Here is a 26,407-nt window from a genome sequence, read left to right on the forward strand (position 1 = left end):
AGGGAGTTGCTTGAGGCTGTCTGCGTAATGTGAACGATGGGATGGGAGGGCTGGAGCTATACTTTGGCGGCTGCCCAGGACCGCTTGACTGTGTGCGAAGAGCCAGGCTGGTGGCGCTTCGCGCGGAATCGTGGTGAGGTGTTGGTGCAAACGGGCCTGGTGGCAAAGAGCCCAAAAGCCTGATTTCAACTCGCTGAATCATATCAAGGATCCAGGACATGAGGCACCTTTTTTTGGGGGTGGGGGTCAGGAACTCGCTGGGTCCAGGGGCTGGTACAGGATATTGGTGGGGTGGCTTTTATGTAACCAACGCTCATGTCAGGAGGCCAGCAGACTAGCCCTTGAGGTCACTCTGGTGTCCTGGGTTCAAAATGAAGTTCCAGGTCAAGTTCACATTCCCAGGCAATAAGTCGGCACAGCAGGGCAGCTGTACAGCAGTCCTCTGGGGATGGGTTATGCTTCAGTTTTGGTGACTGTATTGTGCCCCTGATAATCCACACAACCTAAATTCTGGGGTGGCACCCGGGTGGGCAGCCTTGGGAACAAACACTACTGGGCTGCTCCAGGGGCTGTTTGAGGACTCAACAACCGCCAACTCCAGCTTCTTGGCCACTACCTTCTTAATGATGGCTCACCTCAGGGCTTGAAAAATCCACTTCCCCACTCGCTCTAGCGAGCCAGATTTAATCAGGACAAGCTCTATTTAGGGCCTGCTTGCCTGTTTTGGCGAGCTGACAACAGGTGTTCTGCTTGCTCACAAAATGGATGAGCAATAAAGATGCCTTTAAATCTTATCGTGTCACATTTGCACAGCTTTCAGAGACCGAGATCAAAAGTCATTTTGTCTTCTTAAATTTACTGTTTGAGGCATATGAGCTGCAGATTATACACTGTGCATAGATCGCCATCTGGTGTTGGGCCTGGATGTTTGCAGCTTGTTTTTCCTGTTGGAAAGTCTTTGGAAATCACGAGTTTGGTGACTCCTCCTCTGGTTCGTATTGCGCATGGGCTTCGGCTCCATCCTCATTGTTTTTTTCCGCCATCGGGCTCGGATGTAATACTTCGTGCTCTGGTTCCAAACTTCCCAGTTCACCGATCGACGCACAAATCCTCTCTCATCGAGCTTCTTCAAAGATATAAATCATCTTACTCATCTTCTCTTCGGCACTGCTTCGATTCCGGTGGTCGACAGCGGCCTTCGGGCCTATTCCGGCTCCGGTCTCGGCTGATGGAAAGAACTCCCTTCAAGAAGTGCCCTCGATGTGGGTCCAAGTTTCCCCACACCGATCTCCATGAGGTGTGCAACCTCTGCCTCTCCCCAGAACACGAGGCCCGAGACTGTCCCGCCTGCAAGTCTTTTCGCTCAAAGAAGACCATTCGAGATCGACGCGCCAGACGCAACATGGCGCACTCCTCGACCTCCGCTCCAGTCGACATCTTTGGGGACGACGTCGAAGCTCCGGGACAGCAGGACATCGAACAGGAGGACAACTACCTCGTCAGCCCTTCCGAGGCCGACGTCTCAGATGTGGAGGACATCACCCCGGCGCAGCGGGTCGTGAGTACAATTCCCCCTCCCACGCCGATACCGAAGAAGGCTTCGGTCACACCTTCGCCTCCGGGCCTAGGCAAGACCAAGGACACTGCTTCTCACACCCCACCTTCGGGCCCGGTAAAGAAGCCTATTAAGCCTTCCGGCAGCTCGGGCTCGAGCCAGCCGACCACCGGTGGCGAGAAACACCCTTCGGCACCGAAGAAAAAATCGACCTCCACCTCCACACCAAACCCGACACTGAAGTCTTCGGGGTCGAAACCTGCCCCTCCGGCGCTGACCAAACATCACAAGACCCTCGGCACCGACACTCCCGTGCCGAGACCTCCTTCGGCACCGACCAAAAAAACGGAGGTTCCAAGGAAGCACGGCTTCGACAAACCTAAAAAGGCATCGGCGCCGACTGAACAACCAGTGTCACAGGAGCTTTTCACACCGGATCCTTTGCAAAAAACCCTCCCCAAGGATCCAAAGACTGGACACTTGACATTGTCTTCAAAAAAGAGACACTTGGACAAGCCAGCTCCACCTCCAAAGAGAAAGGACATTGCTACCTCTCCTTTCAGGGTGCCTTCCCCACCTCCTCCTCCTCCACCCCCTCCACCTCCACCCCCTCCACCTCCACCCCATCGTTCCCCCACCTTGTCTCCTGTCCCAGACGATTTGGGGGACCCTTACTATGATCCAGCAGATGTGCCACAAGATCCCACCTCTACTGGATCTCCAGACCCATGGGATGATTATAACAATCCGGACATCCCAGATGTCCCACAGGATGACCTTTATCCATCTAGGCCATCCCCTCCTGAAGATTCCTTGGGTTTTCACCATTTGTTACAACGGGCGGCACACTACCACGGGGTGGAGTTACATACCGACCCAGTGGAAGAGGATTTTCTCCTGGACACCTTTGACGATACACATAGGTCCACTGCCATTCTACCCATGTTAAAGGGCGTAAATTAACATGCCCCTGAGGTTTTTAAAGACCCAGTCAGGGCCAGGGTCCTAAACCCTCGGATAGAGAAGAAATACAAAGCCGCCCCCACAGACCCTTCTTACATCAGAGGCCCTGCACCATTAGACTCCCTAGTGGTATCTACAGCTAGGAAGTGCTCAAATTCTCAGGCGTCAGGCGAGGCGCCCCCACCTGACAAAGAGTCCAAGCTCCTAGATGCGTCAGGGAAGCGCACTGTGTCACAAGCGGCCAATATCTGGCGCACTGTTGGCCCGATACGACAGGGCGCATTATGATGAGCTAGAGACCATCATGCACCATCTCCCTGAAAAGTACAAGACTAGGGCTAACAAACTTATTCAAGAGGGAAAAACAATAACCGACACCTCGATACGCTGTGCCCTAGATGCAGCAGCTACAGCCTCCAGGGCCATAAACACCAGTGTCCTTCTCCGTCGCCATGCCTGGCTCAGGGTTTAAACCAGAGGTACAAGCCTCTATATTAATCACCCTTTCGACCAAGATAATCTATTTGGCCCTAAAGTAGACGAAGCCCTTGAAAAAAGATACAGACACGGCGAAATCTATGGGAGCCCTACAAACACAGACTCCCAGGCGCTCCTTTCGCCGTTCTTCCTTTCGGGGCACGGGCAGAGGCTACTCCTCGGACAGTGCATCCACGTCCTATAAATCCCCTCCTCAATCTACCTTCACGAAGGGTTATCAAAGAGGCGGATACAGAGGCAATAATAATAAGGGCAGAGGCAAAAAAAATACCGCCCGCTCTGCCACACCTCCTGCCCAATGACTTTCCCCCGCTCCCTCCAGACCATTCCACTCCGGTCGGAGGCAGACTACAACATTTCCTTCACGTCTGGGAGACAATCACCTCAGACAGATGGGTGACACAAATTATTCAGTCAGGGTATTGCCTAGAATTAACATCTACCCCCCCCCCCCCCCCCCCCCCCCAAACATTCCACCCAGGCACCGCCCTATGTCTCAAGAACATACTGCGCTACTAACACAAGAGGTGATCTTCCTCCTGCAAAAAGGAGCCATAGAGCAGGTCCCCATAAATCAACAAAATTTATGGGTCTACTCCCTGTACTTTCTAATTCCAAAGACGGACGAGACCCTACGACCTATCTTAGATCTCAGACCTCTAAACACCTACATTCATTCAGACCATTTTCACATGGTAACCCTTCAACAGGTTCTTCCACTTCTCTCCCAGAACGATTTTCTCACCACTCTGGACTTGAAAGACGCGTACTTTCACATCCCAGTACACCAGTCTCACAGAAAGTACCTCAGGTTTGTGGTGGATGGAAAACACTACCAGTTCAAGGTGCTCCCGTTCGGGGTAACAACAGCACCACGGGTTTTCACCAAGTGCCTGGAAGTAGTGGCTGCACACCTCAGAAGACAGCACATTCACGTTTTCCCCTATCTGGACGATTGGCTGATAAAAGCCGCATCCTACCAACAATGTGTGCAACATACCGCCGCTACGGTCCAACTACTTCAACAGCTAGGTTTCACGGTGAACCATCAAAAATCCCACCTGGTACCATCACACACACAACAATATCTCGGAGCCACCATAGACACCTCAAAAGCCATAGCCTATCCCAATCCTGTCAGGATTGCAAAAATACAGGCTCTGCGTCAGAAATTCATATTTCAACACTCTCTCCCAGCAAGAGTGTTTATGCAGCTCATAGGGATGATGGCCTCTTGCATCTTTATAGTGCCTCATGCAAGACTCCAAATGCGTCCACCCCAAGAGTGCCTGGCGCGCCAGTGGAACCAGGCCCAGGGACAACTGACAGATCTGGTGTTGGTAGACGGTCGCACCCATCGCTCTCTGCAGTGGTGGAACACCACAAACCTTTCCAGAGGTCGACCGTTCCTGGACCCGGTCCCACAAATAATCCTAACAGCAGATGCATCGCTCTCCGGCTGGGGAGCTCATCCGTTACATCTCACAGCACAGGGCACATGGACGCCGCAACAGAAGTTACTCCACATCAACCATCTGGAGTTACTGGTGATCTTCCTCGCCCTAAAATCCTTCCAAGCGCAGATTTCAGGCAAGGCAGTCCTCATTTGCACAGACAACATGACTGCCATGTACTACATTCAAAAACAGGGGGGCACACACTCTCCACAGCTCTCTGTTAGCACAGAGCATATGGAGATGGGCAATTCCACAAAAGATTTTTCTCCTAGCCCAACACGTCCCAGGCGTACAAAACACCGTGGCAGATCTGCACAGCACATCTACGAGTGGGAACTTCACCCACAAGTTCTTCACCCGTTCTTTCAGAAGTGGGGGCATCCACACATAGACCTATTCGCCACCCACGAAAACAAAAAATGCCCAAGCTTCGCCGCCAGAAATCCACACCCATTGTCCAAAGGCAATGCGATATGGATGAACTGGTCAAACAAATTTGCATACGCTTTTCCACCTCTCCCACTAATTCCATTAGTGGTGCGAAAGCTACAACAGCATTCCCTAACTCTGATCCTAGTAGCTCCAACATGGGCCAGACAACCGTGGTACACCACACTCCTGGAACTCTCAGTAGTACCACACCAAAAGCTACGCCTCTCACCATGCCTCCTAACCCAGAACCATGGAGAGATCAGGCACCCGGACCCAGCTCAACTCAACCTTGCGATCTGGCTCCTGAGGTCCTAGAATTTGGATACCTTAACCTTCCCCTGATTGCATGAACATTATCAGGGAAGCTAGACGCCCTACCACTAGGGCGTGCTAGGCAGCAAAGTAGAAAAGATTTGTTGTTTACTGCCACAACGACGCACTCAATCCTTTAAATGTATCCATACAGCACATTATATGCTATTTACTCCATTTACAAAGGTGTAACCTAGCATATACTTCCATTCGGTTACACCTCGCTGCAATTGCTGCTTATTTACAGAATAGGCAGCACCTCTCACTTTTCAAACTTCCTGCCATCAAAGCCTTTATGGAAGGCCTCAAAAGGGTAATTCCACCCAGAGTGCCACCCTCACCGGTTTGGAACTTGAATATAGTCCTCACGCGGTTAATGGGACCCCCTTTCGAACCATTGCATAAATGCGAGCTGCAATTTCTCACCTGGAAAACAGCTTTCCTAGTGGCCATCACTTCCCTCAGAAGAGTTAGTGAAATACAGGCACTCACTATACAGGAACCTTTTCTTCAGATGCATCACAACAAGGTTGTACTCCGCACCAATCCCAAATTTCTACCCAAGGTCATTTCTCCATTCCATCTAAACCAGTCTGTAGAATTACCAGTCTTTTTCTCGCAACCCCAAACAGTTGCGGAAAGAGCCTTACACACACTGGATGTTAAAAGGGCTTTACTTTACTACAAGAACACAACCTTTCAGGAGAAGCAAACCGCTATTTGTCTCCTTCTCCCCACCACACAAAGGCAACCCTATTTCTAAATCAGGGATAGCTAGGTGGATTGTAAAATGCATACAGATTTGCTACCACAAAGCAAAACGAACGCTATCTGTTCCCCCTAAAGCCCACTCTACAAGGAAGATAGGGGCTTCTATGGCTTTCCTAGGGAACATACTACTAGATGACATCTGCAAAGCAGCGACATGGTCAACACCGCACACCTTCACAAAACATTACTGTGTAGATGTGCAAACCAAGCAACAAGCTAGTGTGGGCCAAGCTGTACTAACGACACTGTTTCAAACAACTGCAACGGATGTCGGTGGTCGCCGCTAGGGTTGGGTACTGCTATATAATCTATGCACAGTGTATAATCTGCAGCTCATATGCCTCGAACGGAATATGCTACTTACCAGTATGCATCTGTTCTTGGCATGTAGAGCTGCAGATCTATACACGCCCACCCGGCTACCTGTATCCGTTCCAGTCTTATCTTATTTAGATGCAATACACATGGGTTTCTTTACTGTTACTACTACGCTCCATCTTTCCCTACTGGCGAAAAACAATCTGAGGATGGAGCCGAAGCCCATGCACAATACGAACCAGAGGAGGAGTCACCGAACTCGTGACTTCCAAAGACTTTCCAACAGGAAAAACAAACTGCAAACATCCGGGCCCAACACCAGATGGCGATCTATGCACAGTGTATAGATCTGCAGCTCTACATGCCAAGAACAGATGCATACTGGTAAATAGCATATTGCTTTCTTTCTGTGACTGAAGTTAGAGGATTTTGTAAAGTGAACTGTGTGACATTCACTCTGTGCAAAGAATGTGAATTGAAAAGCTGTAAAATTTCAGGCGCTTTACTTGGTAATGTCTCATTTTAAATACTTTTACTGAAACCCAATTTCCAAACATTGTTAATGCGCTATATAGTTTTATCAGTAAAATCACGTTTGGAACGTTTTGTGGCCATTTCAATGGAAAATGTGCTATCTGTAAACAGTGCATTACATCATGCTTTTGTAATTCTGTATGAAAAGTGAGTCTTTTAACATGAACTGCCAAATATTCTTGTTCCTGCCAGATGACCATGCTATTAGTGAACTAAGAGGCAAACCAGAGATCAAGTTTACCCTATTTGTGCTCGATTCTTATTATGGCTTTTTTCCCTTTACTGTTCCAAGATGGAGGTTGCCCTCCTGTTTAAAATTCTTGCCAAATAATGGAGCAAAGAGGGGCCTGGTAGAAAAATGCAACCACCAGGCATTAACAGTTTTTTTCCCCCTTCCTTTTTTTTTGCAAATATTGTAAAACTTTTGTAGTGGGACATGGCCATGGTTATTTAGGAGCAGAATATCTGGTTCCTTACAACTTAGAGTAGCTCTTTCATTTGCCTTCTTAAGATCACAATGTGGAGACAATTCCATACTTCAAATTCTGATACACAGCAATCGCTCCTGCATAATGCTGACCAATTTTGCTTTGTAATGACAGCAGGAATAGAGGATTGGAACTTACTTCCAGCCTGCTGTTTATGAACCCTTCAATGAGTAACCAAATCTGCTCCAATAAAACCTTAACTCCATATGCAGTAATCCGTTGCCACTTGGGCTTGTGATGGGGATCTAATCCTTGTTATGAGTTACTTGCCAGCTCAGTCTGCCATAGTTACTGTGATTTTGGTTATGGCAAGGGTGCATCTGCTCTCCCATCAGTGAGCTCTGATCCAACGATGAACCATTTTTAACTGAAATTTACTAGCTCACACTCCTTGTTTACTGTGGCTTTGATAAAGGTAAAATTGCTGCAAAATTCCATTTATTGGAATGGGTCTTTGTTTTGGATGCTTCAGATAAGTGCCTATTGGCAGTCAAGAAAGGTGGCTTTGCAATAGTTGGATTGATGGTCAACTTGGCAAAGAGCTGTGAATGGCTTGCATGCAGAGGTTCACATGCGAGTGCTCCTTCATAACAAGAGGATGTATCCTTGCGGCTAGAGCGTTCGACCTCAAAGCTGGGGAACTGGGTTTCTCAGCATTTGTCTGTGATTCTGGGCAAATCACTTAATCTCCCCGTGCCTAACAAAAATGAATGTGTCCTTCTGTAACGACACTGGTGCTATGTAATGCGCTCTGATACCCGATGTCTCGGGTCTAGTTGCGCTACATAAAACTCTAAATAAAAAAAAATTCATGGAGCAAACGTTTAGTAAATAAAGGGTTTTTTTGTACAGCAGAATTAGTGAACTTGCATTTTGAAGGTGCATCCTTATGTGTTAGTGAAGAAAAAAAGCAGCTCCATAAGACAAAATATTTGCCTAGGATCAGACAATTTGAGACCAGTTCATGGGTCAAGTACATTACATGTAGGTTGAGTAGATTATTCAAGCTACTAGACCTGCAGGTCTAGTAATTTTATTATTTTCGAGCCCTGCGCCTTGTCAGACCACCAGCAGATTTCACTCTTCTCTGGTGTGCTGTCCCCAGTGTAAATATCATTTGTGCAATATGCAATGAGTCCTGGGTTAAGGGAGAATAAAGAGGCAATCTGGCAGCAGTCTCTGTTGTTCTAGGATTCAGGGTAGAGGCTGACACCCTCCACTGACCCATCCTACTCCTTGGAAGAAAGAAGGTGGGGAGTGGTTCACTCTACTTTTCCACTCCAGCATCCATTACCAGGAGCATGGCTAGCTCAGACCTCTCAAAGTGAGGTTGAGGTTTGACATGCAAAACAATTAAAGAGTTCCAGGCAGTTTGGAGGTCCACCGGGTAGGTGATATCACAGTTGCGCCTTTTCACCTAATAGGACCCAGACCCATGTTCTTATACAGGCCAGGGCTCCACAGACTCTTATCACCCACAATTTTTGGCCAGGCTGAAACTCGACCTGAGTGGCCTTGTCATATGACTTTTTCATGACCTCCCGCCTTCACATACATGGCGTACGAACATTCTAATAGGCCATCCTCGCATACTCCTTTGCCCGAACCCATGGTAAGACGGCTCCCCCTCCCCTCCGAGTTGTTCCACGAGATGGCCTCTATTAGTCTCATTGTTTGTCCCGTCCTACACAGACCCACTTGCCTGGACTTCTCTGCCCAGCCACCCACGCCGGATTGACTCCAGCATACCAGTGCAGACACAGGACCGTGTCCTACTCGGGTATTGATCCCCTCTGTCTTAACCTCGGCCAACGCCAGCCTTGCTGCCTTGCGCCACCTTTGCCTTACCGCTGCCGCTATTCCCCCTCTTTCAGCCTCCCGCCCACCTACCCCCGGATGGTTTCTGCCTGGCCTTCCCTGAACCGGCCCACCTTTCTTCCAGGCCACCGCCACTATCCTAACCCTAAGGTAGGCCTCAACCGCGCATGCCGCCCTCCCCTGCGAACACTTTCCAGACATCCCTGTCCACACCCTGACACTTCTCCCGTCCCTCCCTGTACAGCACCACTTTCACAGCAGCCCCGTCCTGAAGATGATCCTGATTCAATAGGATCGAAACGTCGTTGACTATTCAGCGCAACTGACTGTGCCATAACTCCGTGTGGTTCAAATTAAATTGCTCAATCGTTCCTCACGCCATCATTGTAAATTATTTTGTGCTGAACCACACAGTCTCTTGTATATATTTTCACATTTTTGTCACCGTGCGCCTTTCGCCGTTTTCACTTTGTCACTTGTGTCACCACTTATGTGTCATAAGCACATTTGTGCACCAAGTCCAAATTGGGCTGGCTATGCATTCTATACCTACAGTGCTGTTATGTATCGTTTTTATCTTTGCTCCTAAATATACGATGCCATGAGCACAGTTGAAAAAATGGTGCGAGCCTCCCTTTTTCCTTCCTCGTAATGTATTTTACATACTGATTGAACTGAGTCCCCTAATGATACCAATTGAGATATTGTTGTTTTTAGTGGTAGGAGACATGGCAACGTATTTTCACTTTTGTTGCAACAAGACATGCAGCCTGCTGTACTTGGTGAGGGGTCCCTTAGGGTGGCACAATTTGTGCTGCAGCCCATAGGAGCCCTCTTTGATTCCTCAGTGGTGAGTTCAGTGCATACTTTGGGCAGATACATAGTTATAATAGGTCTTCTGGATGGGCAACCATTCACACTTTCTAGCATTTATGCATCCCAACTGTACGAGATTCTTGCCACTTCTCACCACAGTGAATGGCAATTGTAGGAGAGGATTTCAATGCAGTAATGGAATGGCAGTACGATCATACTGAGCCCACAATCATTACTAGGAATACATGATTTCCTTAGTGGGGCAACTCTCTTGGCCTGGTTGATCTGTGGCATAGACAACACTCATTGCATGTATGCATTTCTCCTCTTCATGGTTCCTTTTATAGGAAGGATTATTTATTAATCTCATTGCATACACTGCAGAAAGTCAAAAGTACCCACATCCTACCCCGTGCGGTCTCTGACCATTCTCCTGTTAAATTGATGCTACGAGCCACCCGTGGCATCTTCTGTGAAGTGTAGCGGGTCAAAGCCAGGAGGCTCAAAGATGACATTTCGGAAAACTTTCTCTGTGTCAATATGGCAAAATAAATTACTCTTAATGCTAACTTTGTAACTTCTTCAGTAACACTCTGGGAGGAAATTAAAATGGTCATTCGAGGGGGCAAAATATCCTTCATTAAGTGCAAGAGAAGGGACCAACTCCAGGAGATATCAGGACCGCAAATTGTTACTTGAAAAGCGGTTGGCTGCCTCCCCAAGTACATCCTTCACCTAATCATTGTCACCACACCTGCAGGCATTGCCGAAGTCTTTGCGTCTTATTATAAATCTTTGTATTCACAAGACGCGGAGTGGGATCGCCTGATCATTTCCAATCTGCTAACACCAATGTTGTTGCCCCTGAAAAGGCAATGCTTGACACTTCCATTACAGATGAACACATATAGAAGGCAATAACAGACATGTCCTTGTGGAAAAGCCCAGGTCCCAAAGGTGTCCCACTGGAGTTCTTTAAAAGGTACTCCTCTTTATGGGGCCCACACCTCCATAATGTGTTCAAGGAAATATTTGAGACTGGCTCTCTGCCATGTGATTTACTTGTGGCTACCATAACTCTCATCCACAAGCCCAATAAACCTGCCATTGTTCTTACTGTCCCATATCTTGAATTGATATTGAATCGAAAACGCTGGCTAAAATATTAGCAATTCGACTCACTAGCTTGGTGCACTCATTGGTGCATCATGATCAGAATTGTTTTGTTCCCGGCTACATACCTTACACTGCCTGAGACAGCTCCATCTGGTTCTCGCAAGAGCACATGATTCTCAGAGATTACGTATCAATCAGGGTTGGTAAAGTGCATCTACTCACCCCTGAGGGTCACAAGGTGCCCTGGGCATCTTTGAGTGCTGGGTTCATCCCAATAGCCAGGTGTGCGGTCCTTTCTGAACTGGGGCAATGTGGGAGAGGTGGAGGGGGTAGGTCGTTATAGGCTTTGGCTGCGAGGTAGAAGAACTGTGTAACAGTACTGTTTTTGTAAGTTATAGGCAGGGCATTAAGTGGGCCGGGTTATGCCCGTGCTCAGCACCGACAGCTACAAAAGAAGGTGCTGAGACAGGTACCTATCGGGCTCTCCATTTTTGCCATCACCCTAAGGGTGGAAAAGAAATCTTAATTCTTCAGCAGTTCACTGAAGTAACTTATTATTTGCATCTTTAAATAGCATGAACTCGACCCAAAGGTATTGGAGCATTTTACATGAGCCCAAACTACACTACACAATGACATATTCATTTTTATTTTTTTATTTTTTGGGTAGGCACGGGGAGATTACGTGATTTGCTTAAAATCACAGCATGTTGAGCTGACAAAAGAATCAATCAATCAATCAGTAACCGGTCCTAGGAAGCTTGTTTCCGGTCCAGGGAAGACCAGGCTTGGCAGTTCGGGCTGGACTGTTCCCATGAGGCACAGGGTCAGACTGATTTGCATATGGCCATGTCTGAACTGGGGTGGCAGAGTGGGCTAAAGAACGGTGATGGATTAAACCCAGATCAGTTGACTGGGGGTGAGTGCTTGCAATGTTCAACACTCCGTCCATCATTTCCTTTGGTTTCTGCTTTGTTCGCCATAAGTTGGCAGGGTATGCTCAGACGTGAGTCCCTTGCTCACTTTGCCACTGGATTCAAGCAAGCCTGGCTGAAGACGGCTGAAATGCCAGTAACCGGTCCTAGGAAGCTTGTTTCCGGTCCAGGGAAGACATGGCTTGGCAGTTCGGGCTGGACTGTTCCCATGAGGCACAGGGTCAGACTGATTTGCATATGGCCATGTCTGAACTGGGGTGGCAGAGTGGGCTAAAGAACGGTGATGGATTAAACCCAGATCAGTTGACTGGGGGTGAGTGCTTGCAATGTTCAACACTCCGTCCATCATTTCCTTTGGTTTCTGCTTTGTTCGCCATAAGTTGGCAGGGTATGCTCAGACGTGAGTCCCTTGCTCACTTTGCCACTGGATTCAAGCAAGCCTGGCTGAAGACGGCTGAAATGCCAGAAACCGGTCCTAGGAAGCTTGTTTCCGGTCCAGGGAAGACATGGCTTGGCAGTTCGGGCTGGACTGTTCCCATGAGGCACAGGGTCAGACTGATTTGCATATGGCCATGTCTGAACTGGGGTGGCAGAGTGGGCTAAAGAACGGTGATGGATTAAACCCAGATCAGTTGACTGGGGGTGAGTGCTTGCAATGTTCACACTCCGTCCATCATTTCCTTTGGTTTCTGAAAAGAATCCAATCTACTTCCCCCATCTCGGCAGCTCTAGCGTTACGCCACAACCTCTACCCCAAGAGCTGGAGCATTTTCAATATTATATACAACGTTATGCAACAAACAACCATTGACGCAACCGATAAGCCTGGCCTGTTCTACGTATAATGTTACTTGATGTATTATATAGCTGGATGTAATGACAGAAGCCGCAAAATATCAGTCGGGTGGCTCACTATGCGAAGCACAAATTTTTAGAGACCCCGCTAGGTTTTTCCATCCCAAAATCGGCAGCTCTAGCGTTACACCACAACCTCGATCACAAAAGCTGGAGCATTTTCAAAATTATACATAACTTTATGCAACAAACAACCATTGACATAGCCAATAGTCCTGGCTTGTAGTAGGTGTAATGTTACTTGTTCTATTATATATCTAGGTGCAATGTCGGCAGTAGCAAAATATCAGTTGGATGGCACAGCATGGGAAGCACGGATTTTTAGCCTAAGTGTTTTAAGCCACACCCTTAATTACATCAGCTATGCTCCTTTGAGAAACCACCTAGTTTTTTCAATCCCACCTAATGCTCTGGATACGCAAAAGCATTAGATTCAAGTTATTGGCCATTCCTCCATCAAGTATTAAACAAAATGAATTTTGGGCGTCTCTTTTGCAGGCTTGTAGAAATCCTTTATACTGGTTGCAGGTTAGAGTGAATGGGACTCTCTCTGCACTATTCAGGTTGGATAGGAATATGGGGCTGGGGTGTCCCTCTCCCCACTGCTGTTTCGCTAATAGTCAAGCCCTTAGGTGTATGAATGTGGATGGGATACAGTGGGTGAATGACCTTGAAGACAAAGTCTCACAATACGCGGATATCATATTATTGTATGTCCTAGCAATTATATCCTCTGTCTTATAGACATGTATCAAGATTACATCTTGCTAGTTTATAATAGCAAATTTTACCGATTTGCTGTTATAGACTTGCGCAATGTATGTAGGTTTCTGCAAATATTTTGCGATTCCTACATATTTCTTTTATATCCAACTTTGTTTTTATTTAGAAAAAGAGGTGAGCTCAAAGTACACAGCTGTGTGCCTACAACCATCCTGGCCGGCAGCGAACGAAGTCAAGTCCCATTAAACAAAGGCCTTACAGCATAACATATCACATATATTCCCCCTCCAATTCTCTGCCTTCAGCGTATCGTACCCAGAGCGCCCGCCACCCCATATCCTACCTAAAGCCGTGTACGCACCCGCTGGGGGGTCGGGTAAGGCAAGTGTAGCTGGTGTTGCACGGCAATCTCCGACACGGGTCCCGTAGCTGGGGGCCACCCAACCTCTAGGCCGGGGCTAGTGCGTGCCGCGTGCGTATACAATGTGTTGGGTAGCTCATGTATGGTAGTGTAGTGTCCCGAGGTAAGCGCGTAAAGTCGGAAGGGGTTGGATGGAGGAGTGTCGCGCCACCGCGCTGGGTTACCAAGGCCCTATTACCGCACTTAACCTCTACACGTCCTGAAGACAGGACAAACTAAGTAAACAGAGGGCGGGGGGGGATGTGGCGGGGGGAGGGGGAGGGCGGCGGAGGAGGGGAAGCAGAACGGCAAGCGCCGCAGCGGGGTGGAAAGGAAAGTCTAAGGGACGCAGCCTGTGGGGAAGCATGCCTGCACCGTGGGAGGATCCGACCCCGGCGAGCCCACCCGCAGCTAGGGACCCACCAACGTCGAGGGTGTCAACGCCACCGGCCGTGTGAGAACCTCGGAGCGCGTCAGGGAAATCTCGTCGTCAAACAGTTTCAAGGCCCGCAGTCTCGGCGGTTGCAATCGCGCGTGCTCTATCCTGCCCAAGTGGTCCACCAAGGGAGACCAGAGGGTCTTAAACCTAGTATCTCTAAACTGGAGGCGGGCTGTAAGCAGTTCCATCGCCAAAGGCGGGCGAACCACACATTGATGGACGGTGGCTCCGCCTTCTTCCAGTACACCGCCACCGTTTGTTTTGCAGCACCTAGCATATGAAGGCTCAGGTGCCAATCACGGCCTGTCATTGCCCGTCGCGACGTCGGCCGAAGGCCCAAAATAATCGTGAGGGGGTCCTCTGGCAGGGGGTAGCCCAGCACCCTCTTGATGTGGCTGAGGACTTCCTTCCAATAAGTAGTCAGACTCGGGCATGTCCACCAAATATGGATAAAGTCTCCTGGCGCCTGGGTACAGCGCCAGCACAGCGGGGACACCTTGGGGAACATCTTCTGCAGTCGGACAGGGGTGTAGTACCACTGGGTCATCACCTTGTAGGCCGATTCCTGTTGGGGGATGCTGCGGAAGGTTTTAGGGATATCGCTCCAGAGCCTTGTCCACTGGGCGGAATTAATCCCGGAGCCCGAAAGATTCTGCCATCGCTCTTGGTACGGGTGTAGGCCTGGCCGCTGGGAATGCTGGAGCACTTTATAGACTCGAGAGACTAGGCCCTTGTATGTGCCAAACGTGCGCGCTAAGTGCTCAAACTGGGTGAGAGGTCTCGTGGCCGCCTGCACCAGCGAAGAGCCCTGCACCCAATGCCGAAGCTGTGCGTATTGGAACTTGTCCCTGTCAGTCAGCCCAAAGTCCCTTTGGCATTGCTGGAAGGATTTGAAGGTCCCTCCCTCAAAAAGATCTCGGATCGTCCGGCAGCCACTTTCCATCCAGTTCTCAAAGTATGGCGAGCGGCAGGCCGGCGGAAACTGGGGATTGCGAGCTAGAGGGGTGTGCGGTGAGGGGAAGGTGGTGAGGCCCCTGCGGACCGCCACCTTATCCCAGATCTCTAAGACCGTCTTTGTGGGGACCGCCATATACGCACTGCGGTGACGCGCCGCCCGGGGCAGCCAAGCGTGATCCCAAATCGGGCGACAGGTAACTGCCCTGTCCATGTGGAACCAAATTTTCTCGCTTTCCCACGCCCCCCACTCCAGGACATATCGGAGGTGTGACGCCCAGTAGTAATCCAGTAAATTAGGACAAGCAAGGCCGCCTCTATCCCGAGGGAGCTTTAGGATTTTGTTAGAGAATCGCGGCTTCTTACCTCCCCAAATAAAGGAGATCAAGTCCCTTTGTAGCCCCTGGATGTAATGTTCCGGGATGGGAGTCGGCAGGGTCTGAAACAAGTAGAGAATCTTTGGCAGCACGGACATCTTAGTTGCATTGAGGCGACCAAGCCAGGAAAGCGGCAGTGCCTTCCAGGTGCGCAAGTCGTCCAGGACAGAGCGCCTGCACTCTGGCCAATTGGCCTGCGTCCAGGTGGCTAGGTCCGGCGTCAAGTTGAGACCAAGGTATCTCACGGAGTCGCTCGCCCATTGATATGGGGTGCTCGTCCGCAGCGCCGCCGCCTCCGCCTCCGGGATCGTGAGATTGAGCACCCAAGACTTGGTGTGGTTAATTTTAAGCCCGGAGGCCCGCTCATAGGTGCGTAGCAGCGATTGCGCGGCTGGGAGCGAGGTTGAGGGCGCAGACAGCGTGAGGAGGAGGTCGTCAGCGAAGAGTGCAACCTTATGGTCACGTCCCCGAAGGGAGATGCCCTTGACATCCGGCGACTGGCGAATGAGAATAGCTAAGGGCTCCGCTACCAGGGCGAAGAGCAGAGGCGATAGGGGGCAACCCTGCCGCGTGCCCCTGCAGATGGGGAATGGCTGTGTAAGTTGGCCATTTACGCGCACCCGGGCTGCCGGGGCAGCGTATGGGGCCATGATGCGTGCTTCCATTTTGGGCCCAACCACTACTTTCCGTAGAACCGCTCGAAGGAACTCCCAATCTACCCGGTCGAACGCTTTTTCAGCGTCTAGGGACAACAGGCAAGCCGGGATATCCCAATGCCTGGCCTTTCCCACTATGTGGGCAATGCGACGAACATTGTCTGCCCCCTGGCGTTGGTGGATGAACCCCACCTGATCCGGATCCACGAGGTGCGGGAGGTGAACACTGAGCCGTTTGGCAAGGATTTTAGTATATAGTTTAAGATCTGTGTTCAACAGGGCTATGGGCCGGTATGAGGAGCAGAGGGTGTGGTCCTTCCCTGGTTTTGGGATGAGGGCAATCTCAGCCATCGCCATGTCCGGGGAGGGCCCTCCCGAATCTGCGAAAGAGTTAAAGAGACGAAGAAGGTAGGGTTGCAGCTGCGGCAAAAAGGCACGGAAGAACGCCACCGGTAGCCCATCCGGCCCAGGTGTCTTGCCTAGCGGAAGATCTCCCAGGGCTCCCGCTATTTCTTCCAGTGTAATGGGCTCCTCTAAGAGCTCAGAGTGATGTTTACTCAGCGGCTCCCATTCACATTTACCCAGAGTCTCTGTGATCAATGCAGGGTCCGGCGGGTCTCTCTTGTATAGGGAGGAATAGTATTCATGGAACGCCTGAAGTTTCGCTGCTTCAGTGGTCACCCATGCACCTCCCACCCCCTGTAGCTTCGCGATGTGGGCCCTGGCCGCCCTCGCGCGCAACCGCCGCGCTAGCACCGTTCCCACCTTATCCCCGCCGATGTAAAAGCGCTGCCGGAGCGCAAGGAGTGCCCGTTCCGCCTTATTCGTCCTGTGTGCCCGTAACTGACCCCTAAGGACCGCCAGCCGCCGCTTATGGGCCGCCAATGGGCGGGTCTGGTCCATCTTCTCCAGCGTCTTGAGTTCGCGGGTGAGTCTGGTTTCGTACAGTTGGGCCTTCCGTGTCCGCGCGGCAGCTATAGCCGTGAGGGTACCCCGTATCGTGGCCTTGAAAGCATCCCATAGGAGGGGGAGGGGAGTCTCCGGCAACTCGTTGTGCTCAAAGTATTCCAATATGGCCGTCTTTATTTCCTCCCTGTCTACCGGATCCCGTAGGGCATGATCCGGGAACCGCCAGCGGCGTGGACCGGAGGTGCGAGTGGAGCGCTCGTGGAGTAACATCTCCACATGGGCATGATCGGAGACCGAAATGCTCGAGTGTGAAGCCGACATAGTGTCTGGGAGCAAAGAGTGGGAGACAAAGAGCATGTCGATGCGAGAGTAGGAGCGGTGTGCATGTGAGTAAAAGGTGAAGTCCTTCAGCTCCGGGGAGTGATAACGCCACACATCTACCAAGGTCAAAGCAGTAAGGGATTTTTTCACAGTGGCCGACAGGGCCCCCACGCCATGGAAACCTCCCCCACAGCGATCTAGCTCCGCGTCCCAAACCAGATTTAAGTCCCCCCCCCACTATGAGGTCCGAGCCCACCGGGTCAAGATACTCCCGGATGACCCTGCGCAGGAAGGCGTCCTGCCCCTGATTGGGTGCATAAAGATTACATAGCGTAAGCCTACGGTGCCCCCTCGTGAGCTCCACCCTCAGGACCCGGCCCGCAGCGTCTCTACGCACCTGTGTGTCCCCATGACAGAATCCCGCCCGGCAGAAAATAGCAACCCCCGCTGTCTTAGTGGCCGCGGATGCCCAAAATCTATGAGGAAAGCGCGGATGGGCCATACGACCCACATCAGCCCGCAGAAGGTGCGTCTCCTGCAGAAATACTACGTCTGCACCCTGTTGGAGCAGGTACCTCCAGATCTGATGTCGTTTGCTAGGTGAGTTGAGCCCCTTCACGTTCAAAGAGACGACCTTCCAGGAGGGTACAGTAGTCATAGACATGGGTCAACATGTGCAGTTGTCCCCCCCGCCGCCCCCAGCCCCTCCATAGAGCCCCCCCGCCAGAGGGTTAGGAAGTAATGAGGGAGAAAGACGAAAAAACAGGGACAAACGAAAGAACCAGAGTCACAAAACGGCCAACATGGCCAACAAGGACTATTCCAGTCTAGGGAGTGGCCAGGCACTTCGGCACAGGCTATCCCAGAGATGTCACTCTCCCAGGAATAGTGGTGGGGGTCCGTCGGCACTGCCGCCATTCTCCAAGTTAGAAGGAGCCCCGGGCCGCCGCCCGGCATCAGGAGCTGTAACAGCGATCACAGCGAGAGGGCCACAATCTCCTCCCCCACCAACAGCCGGTAGCCCCAGAGCGGGCCATCTCGTTTTCTCAAGGAAGAAGGAGCCCGAGTTGCAGGCCCGGAAGTTCACTAGGGAGCGGGCTCCTGTGATCCCGCCGGCGATGATCCGGCCTCCAGGGACCGAATGTGGCGTATGATGTCTTGCTTGTCCCTCGAGGAGCGACTAGCAGCAGGGGAGGAAGAGCGCCCCGCCCGGCGCACCCTGGACCAGCTAGGCTTAAGCGAGGCACGAGGCCCCGCGGCACCGCGCACCGGGCTGGCCGGAGGGGAGTCTGGGATCTGGAGTAGCTGCGCGGCCTCCCTGTAGGACCGCAGCACCCGTCGTCTGGACTCCCAGTGGAAGATGAGGGCGAAGGGGTGTCCCCATTGATAGCGAATGTTGAGGTCTCGCAACTTGTCCGTAACCGGCCGGAAGGCCCGCCTGCGCCGGAGAGTCGTGGGGGCCAGGTCCTGGAACAGCTGGATCGTAGCCCCGTTGAATTTGATGTCCGTCCTGTCTCTGGTCGCCTTGATAATAGCCTCCTTTTCGACAAAGAAGTGGACCCGCGTCAGGATGTCGGGAATCAAACCTGGCCTCCCGGGTAGGCCTGACACTCTGTGGGCCCTGTCCAGAGTCGGCGGAGAGGCGTCATCATCCCCCCGGAGTTCATGCAGAAGGTCCGCCACAAAGGTCATGATGTCTGCCCCCTCCGCGCCAATCGGGACGCCCCGAATGCGAATGTTGTTGCGGCGCCCCCTATTTTCCAGGTCCTCCTGCCTGATCTGCAGCGAGCGTCCAGGGTCTTCTCCATGTCGTCGACCCTGTCTCCAAGCTCCCCCACATCTTTCCGGAGCTCCTTGACGCAGGCCTGGACCTCCGTGCGCAGCGAGCCGATTTCGGACTTGAGGTCCTGCATGAAGAGCGCCATGAAGGACTGTGTCACTGGCTCCGCCGACCCACCAGCCCCTACCGTCTGCGAGCCCGTCGGCGCCCCTCCAGGCTTATTCCAAAGGTCCTTCACTGTGGCATCTTTCGTGGGCGCCGATGAGTCTTTTCCCGGCTTGGTGCGCGTCATTATGCAGTTATACGCCGCCTCTACAGGGAGACCCCAGCCGCAGGTCGGCCCGTCCACTCAGCGCCCCCGGAGGGCCAGCCAGCGCCGAAGGGTGCACAAGCCAGGCCGAGTCGCGTCCAGCGTAGGGCTGTCCCACACTCCAAGTCGCGGGCCCTATCGCAGCGCCGCAGCGGATGTGTCTCAGGTGCAGCAGTTGACCAAGGCCTCGCGGCCCACACCGATATGATTCGCCCTCAGGGCACGGACGCCGCCAGGTCGCCGGGCCCACCAGACTCCGACCTAGGGCCCTCCCCACTCTCGCAGGCAGCGAACAGCACAGCGTCCGGTGCTCCGAGGAGCGCGTTTTCCCTGCAGCTCAACAACCACTTAGGGGGGGTCCGGCAGCCAAGCAGTCCCACTGTCCCAAGTCCCGCTGACGCCGCACCGCTCAGCCCCGCTCGTCCTTAGTGTCCAGCAGGGGGGGCGAGCCAGTATCCAGGGCCCAGTCCGGCTCTCAGGCCCACGGCCACAACCCGCGAGGATCGACCAGCCAGGCCGCCTCCGGTCCGGGGCTCAAATTCAGGGCCGTAGTAACATCCCCCGCTCTAGGCCTCCAAGCGCTCCCACCGCAGCCGCCGCCACCACGAGGACAGCGCTCCCAGGGGTACTCCAGCGCCCGGGCCCACCGCCGCCAGGGCTCCCCCCGCTACTTCAGGCTTTCCGCCCCCTCTGGTGTCAGGGCGAGCCGCCCCGCGGGCCGATGCCTCCCGCCGACCTCCTCACCTCAGGCGGAGTCCAGCGCAGCAGAGTCCAGCGCTCGCTTGCAGAGGCCGCAGCTTCAGCGGTGCAGGGTCCCAAAATGGCGGCCTCGCCCACCGGAGCAGACGTCCCAGCGCCTCTGCCCTCAGCCGGTACCAGGGAGTCTCGGCCCCCGCTCTCCGACACCTCCGATCACTCCCAGGCCGGCCAAACAGCTCTCTCGGCAGGCTCAAGCTCCCGGGCAGTCCGCGGGACCCAGCAGTGTTCCCAAGCGCAGATCGCGCAAAATGGCGGCCGTCTCCTCCGCGCCCGGGAGCGCCCAGCGTCCAGCCTCCGGTGCCGCCAGTCGCACTCCCCGAGCCCGCCACACTAGGCAGCGGCAGCCCCCTCCAGTTCCGCCAGCCTCTCGCACCAAGGGGAGGCCGTATACCGGCCGTCGAAGTGCCTTAGAAAGCTCGTTTTAGCCGGCGGCAGCCCGGAGCTCCAGCAGCCCGCGTCCTACTCCATGCTCGGCTTGGCCACGCCCCCCCTACATATTTCTTAATAGCGAGTCGCAAATTGCGATTCGCTATTAAGGAATGCCTTCACATTCATTCCTATGGGCCAAAGGAACTTAGAAAAATGCGAAATTGTGCATTTTTCTAAGGATTTGCAACTTACCACCAACTTGAAGTTGGTGGTAAATTGCGATTCCTTAAAGCAGGGTCGCAATTTAAAAAGCGCTTCCTGCATTGCATTTAGAGAATCGCAAATTGTGATTCTCTAAATGCATTTGCAAAATAGGTAATCGCGAAAATTGCGATCTCCTATTTTGCAATTGCCTTTTGTTTCCTGTTCGCAAACGGGAAAACGCTTGATACCTCTGACCCTTGGAACCTGCTCATTACTTACCTTATTACCATTGCTTGGCTCCCACATCACTCATTTCCTTGCTTCCTATTGATCAGCGCCTCCTCCTAGTGTCCAGCTTCCTCCTGGGCTTCAGTCTTCATCCATGCCATGGAGCATGGAAAAAGTACAGCTTCCTGTGGCCTATGTCATTCCATTGGCTGCATGCGCCTACACGTACCCTTTTTAAAAAAAACTTTTCGGCAGACCCTTTCCTTCTTCACCTCTTCCTTCCTCCCGCTCCCTGTGGTGTTAACCATCCCCCCACCCTCCTCACACATTCCAACATTTTAAAACAGAAAAGTGGCAGATTTTGAAAACAAAATTGGGAGAATGAATTTTAATTTTTCCAATTGATTTATATTGTAGCAGAGGCAATGTTAGGTGGGAGACAGTTAAAATAAAACCATTTTATGTTTCTAAAATTGGAAGTCTCCCACCTGAATAAAGTCTGTTGGCATGTATGCCTCCTCTTGCTCTGTTTGCTCATCCCCCGTGGTGTCGACCCTCCCCCAATCCTCCTGCCATCTAATATTTTTAACCCACCCTCCTCCTGCCATCCGTTGTCATCCATTAAAACATTCCCCTTCCTGTGCAACATCTATTTAAAATCGTTGACAAACCCAATAGGTTTAGAATTGGCAAAAGCTATTAGCTTTGCCAATGCTTGTTTACAAATTTATAATCTCAGATTAGTTTCTTCCTATGGGGTGTAGCGGCCCAGCGAGTCTCCTTTGCTAAGTATAGGCAGGCCAATCATGATGGTGGTTTGGGGTGGCGGATATGTGGCTCTATTAATGAGCTTCACAGTTTATCTCCAAATAATGATTGGATTGTTGGTGATAGAGATGTTATTGTGAATAGACTAGAATTACACCTCATTGACAAATTTGATTTATTCAACTTGGTGTATGAGAAGACAATCCCTAGAATGCTACTGGTGGTCACTAGACTCCCACTCCTATGCTGGCAAGGCATGATAAACCCACTGCGATGACTCTGCTCTGGCGGGGTACCTGGCTTGATTAGTTGGCAGGACTGGTCGGATTTCTCCAATGGGACATGAGTAGTATCTCTTTGCTGGGTGAAGTGTGGCAAACTGATAGCATCAGGCCCTTCCAAGACCTGGCTATAGAGTCTCAATTACATAAAACCCAATTTTTTCAATACTTCCAACTTCCTCGAGAGTTATGGTAGTAGATTTTTCACGCTTCCAAAATTCATTCCTCTTCAGACTAAATTTACTTTTGAGGTTTTGGTGGAAAAAGGAATCTTGCTCTTATGGAAGTCCTTAGAGATCAATTTCCTTGACCCCTATCTAAAACTGAGAGAGACGTGGGAACTCAATCGTGGCACTTTAGATGATGATGATGATTGGGCGAGGGAGAAGATGGTACCACTGTTGTTGGCCATCTCAGCCCTATTATGCCTTGCCTAGTTTAAATATCTACATAGGTCCTATTATAACCCTTTACAGTTAATAAGAATGAGGAGAGTGAGGACCACAACTGTCAAAGGGGTGACCCCTCTTTCCACACGTTCTTTCACATGAAAAGGCAATGCCCCCGGGGAACAGAATACTGGCGTAGAGTTTGCGACATGCTGGGGAGGATGGTCGGGAGGACATTGGTCTTAGACCCTAAGTTGATTAATTTGGGAAATTTGAAGCACTTAGGCAGTCCCTGTCACACTGATATTTTCATTGCTATCAGTCTTTTGATGGCCCATCATTGGAGACAAATGGGCCCTCCTATGATGCGCTGTAAAGGCAGAACCTGTTTATAAAGCATGAAGAAGCAAAAGAAATATGCTAAAATATAGTCCTAATGGTGGGATTATTTTAATGACGTTCTGTAATGCCACCGCTTCTTTTCTTTTATTTCTAAATTGCTTGGCTGTACCGCATATATTTGGTATCTATGTTACGGGTGTGATCTGAGGTTTCCCTGCGAGTTGTAGATATCTCTGGCTCATTTCTTTTTCTGTTTTGTATTACTTTGTGTGTTTTTAAGAGATGTTTTTTGCAGGAAATAACAAAAAAAATCGTTGTGACATTAAGCAGCAAGTTTTGCATTGATTAAAACAGTGGTACACAGCAGCACATTTCCATCAAATCTCTGTAACCCCGTAGCCACCCAACCTGCACCCCACTCGCTAACAATTTGCAGTACAGCGGTAGTGTGTGCGTTCCCAGTCTGAGACATCTTGATCGGTATCCATGTTAGGAGCACACAACTCGCCCCGATATACATTACATTTCTCCCATATTTTTGTCCACCTATTAGAACATCTCCTGCTTGTCTACACAACCCTTTCCGCCTGCATAGACCAATCCATATCTATCCTCCAATCAGTAAGTTGCGATGTTGTTTCAGCTCCCCACACTCATGCTATGTTATGTTTGGCCACCATTAACCCCAGTATGAGCCAGAAACAATATACTGGTGAGGTCAGTTTCACCCAAGCGTATAGAAGGCACCATTTTGCTGTAGGTGCCATATCTGACCCACATACCTCGTTGAGACAGTCAAGCACCTTTATCCAATCTCTTTGGAGTGCTGGGTAGCTCCATATCATGTGATAAAATGTCCCCTCTTAAACACATCTTTTAAGGCAAAGTGCTGTATTAGTTTTACCCATTTTGAACAATGTTGTGCCTGCTTTGTAGTACCTATGGAGGATTTTGCTCTGTATCAGGTGAAACCCTGATCATATGGCAACCACTTCTGCATGTAGGAGCGATATAGGACTGTAGGAAGCAGACATTTCAGTGGCTTGGCCTCCTTATGGATGACAACTATGCAGCACTCCATCATCTTGATACTCCAAAAACATCTGCAGAAAGTAGGGAGCAATTTTTGTTGCTGTGAGTTTGTAAAGTTCGATGGGTAGGCCGTTTGGACCCGCAGCTTTACATGGTGTCAGATCATGGATCACGTGTGTCACTTCGCTCTCTCTCAGTTCCTGGTCTAGAAACTCCTTATCTGCCTGTGAAAGCCTAGGCATCTGAATATCAGCGAGTAACTATTGAGAGTATTCTGCCGTAGCCAAAAGTGTTGAGGAATATAGGCGGGCGTAATAGTCCGCGAATAGATCAGTCACCTCTTGCCTATCTCAAACACATTTGCCCCTCTCGTTTAAATTCTCGAGGACCTACCGGGACGCCACCCCTCTTTTAAATAGCCATGCCATGCGCTTTTCAGCTGTGTTGCCCACCTCGTAGAGGTGATGCTGAGTTGCACGGTGACGAGCCCGTCAGCCTTTGTTTGCTTCAGGGATAAATTGTGCAGTAAACTCCTCTATTCACTCGTTGGGATTCCAGCTCTTGGATCTCTCTCTCGAGGCTGTCCAACCAAGCTCTCTTTTCCTTTTTATGCTGCACCTTATGACTGTTTTGTACGCTTCCCGCAGTGTCTTTGTGGAATCTACAGAACCCTCATTTTCATCCAACTATTGTTCCTTGGTCTCATGGAAACCCACCTGTATGAGATGTATCTTAAGGAACCAGGGATTAAGCACAACTCTTGGTCTGGTGCTAAGATCCACCAGTCTGTAAGTGGCACAAACTGGGAAGTGATCAAAGATGCCTCTGGCTAGGTGATGAACCTCACTAATGTGAAAAAGTTGTCAGCCAGGGTTAGTAGGTAGTCCATGCATGAGATTCTCCGATGCACTCCCGAGTGATATGTGTACTGTCGTACTGTGGAGTTGAAGGTATGCCACGTGTCTACGAGGCCAATCGCCAACATAAAGTCAGCCAGTGGACGACAGGCTGATTAAGATTGGTTGGGTGTCAAACAGTCATTAGGGTCGCAAAGGGCCACAGCAAAGTGTTCTAGTGAGAGGTCCTGAAGATGCTTCTCCTTGCTGTGACATTTTACTCCAAACTGACTGCCTAGATTGACTAAGGCAAGGGCAGGCCTGGTGTCAAAATTCTTTTGTGTGATGCTGGCAGGAACCTTTGAAGTGCAGTCTACTCCACCTCAGCCCTGTAAGGAACAGCCTCTCCTTCCAAACCTAGGCTGTTTTTTCTTTTTCTGGAAGCAATATGCAGTATACCACAGAAGAGCCATTCACAGTCATGTGACCATGGTCAAAGGTGGAAAGGCCCATTTGGTTTATGGCAGAAAAATGCCAACTTTCCTAAAGTGGTACAAAAGGGGGTGGTGATGGACGGAGCATCAGAACCAATCAAACACTCACACCCAGTCAACAGATCTGGGTTTGATCCATCACCGTTCTTTAGCCCACTCTGCCAACCCAGTTCAGACATGGCCATATGCAAATCAGTCTGACCCTGTGCCTCATGGGAACAGTCCAGCCCGAACTGCCAAGCCATGTCTTCCCTGGACCGGAAACAAGCTTCCTAGGACCGGTTTCTGGCATTTCAGCCGTCTTCAGCCAGGCTTGCTTGAATCCAGTGGCAAAGTGAGCAAGGGACTCACGTCTGAGCATACCCTGCCAACTTATGGCGAACAAAGCGGTACAAAAGGGGGTGGTGATGGACGGAGCATCAGAACCAATCAAACACTCACACCCAGTCAACAGATCCGGGTTTGATCCATCACCGTTCTTTAGCCCACTCTGCCACCCCAGTTCAGACATGGCCATATGCAAATCAGTCTGACCCTGTGCCTCATGGGAACAGTCCAGCCCGAACTGCCAAGCCATGCCTTCCCTGGACCGGAAACAAGCTTCCTAGGACCGGTTTCTGGCATTTCAGCCGTCTTCAGCCAGGCTTGCTTGAATCCAGTGGCAAAGTGAGCAAGGGACCATTTTGTCCACATGGATCTTCCAAGACAAGGTAGTTCTTAGCTTGATGTCCAGATCATCAAAGGCTTCCACCCTTTCAAGTTTGGCTCCCCCCATGCAAATTCTCCCCAAAAAGGATTTAACGCTGATTTATGGCCATGTATTTGGTCTTCATTTTTTTACTTCCAGACCACGCATAGTGCAAAACTCCTTGAAGCGATTCAACAGGCATTGCAGAATACCTCATGTTTTATATACGAATAGCGTATCATCAGCAAAGAGAAGTGTAGACACTTTTTTCCTTTGCAAG

Source organism: Triturus cristatus, chromosome 5_1 (genome assembly GCF_964204655.1).
Source record: "Triturus cristatus chromosome 5_1, aTriCri1.1, whole genome shotgun sequence".
NCBI lineage: Eukaryota > Metazoa > Chordata > Amphibia > Caudata > Salamandridae > Triturus > Triturus cristatus.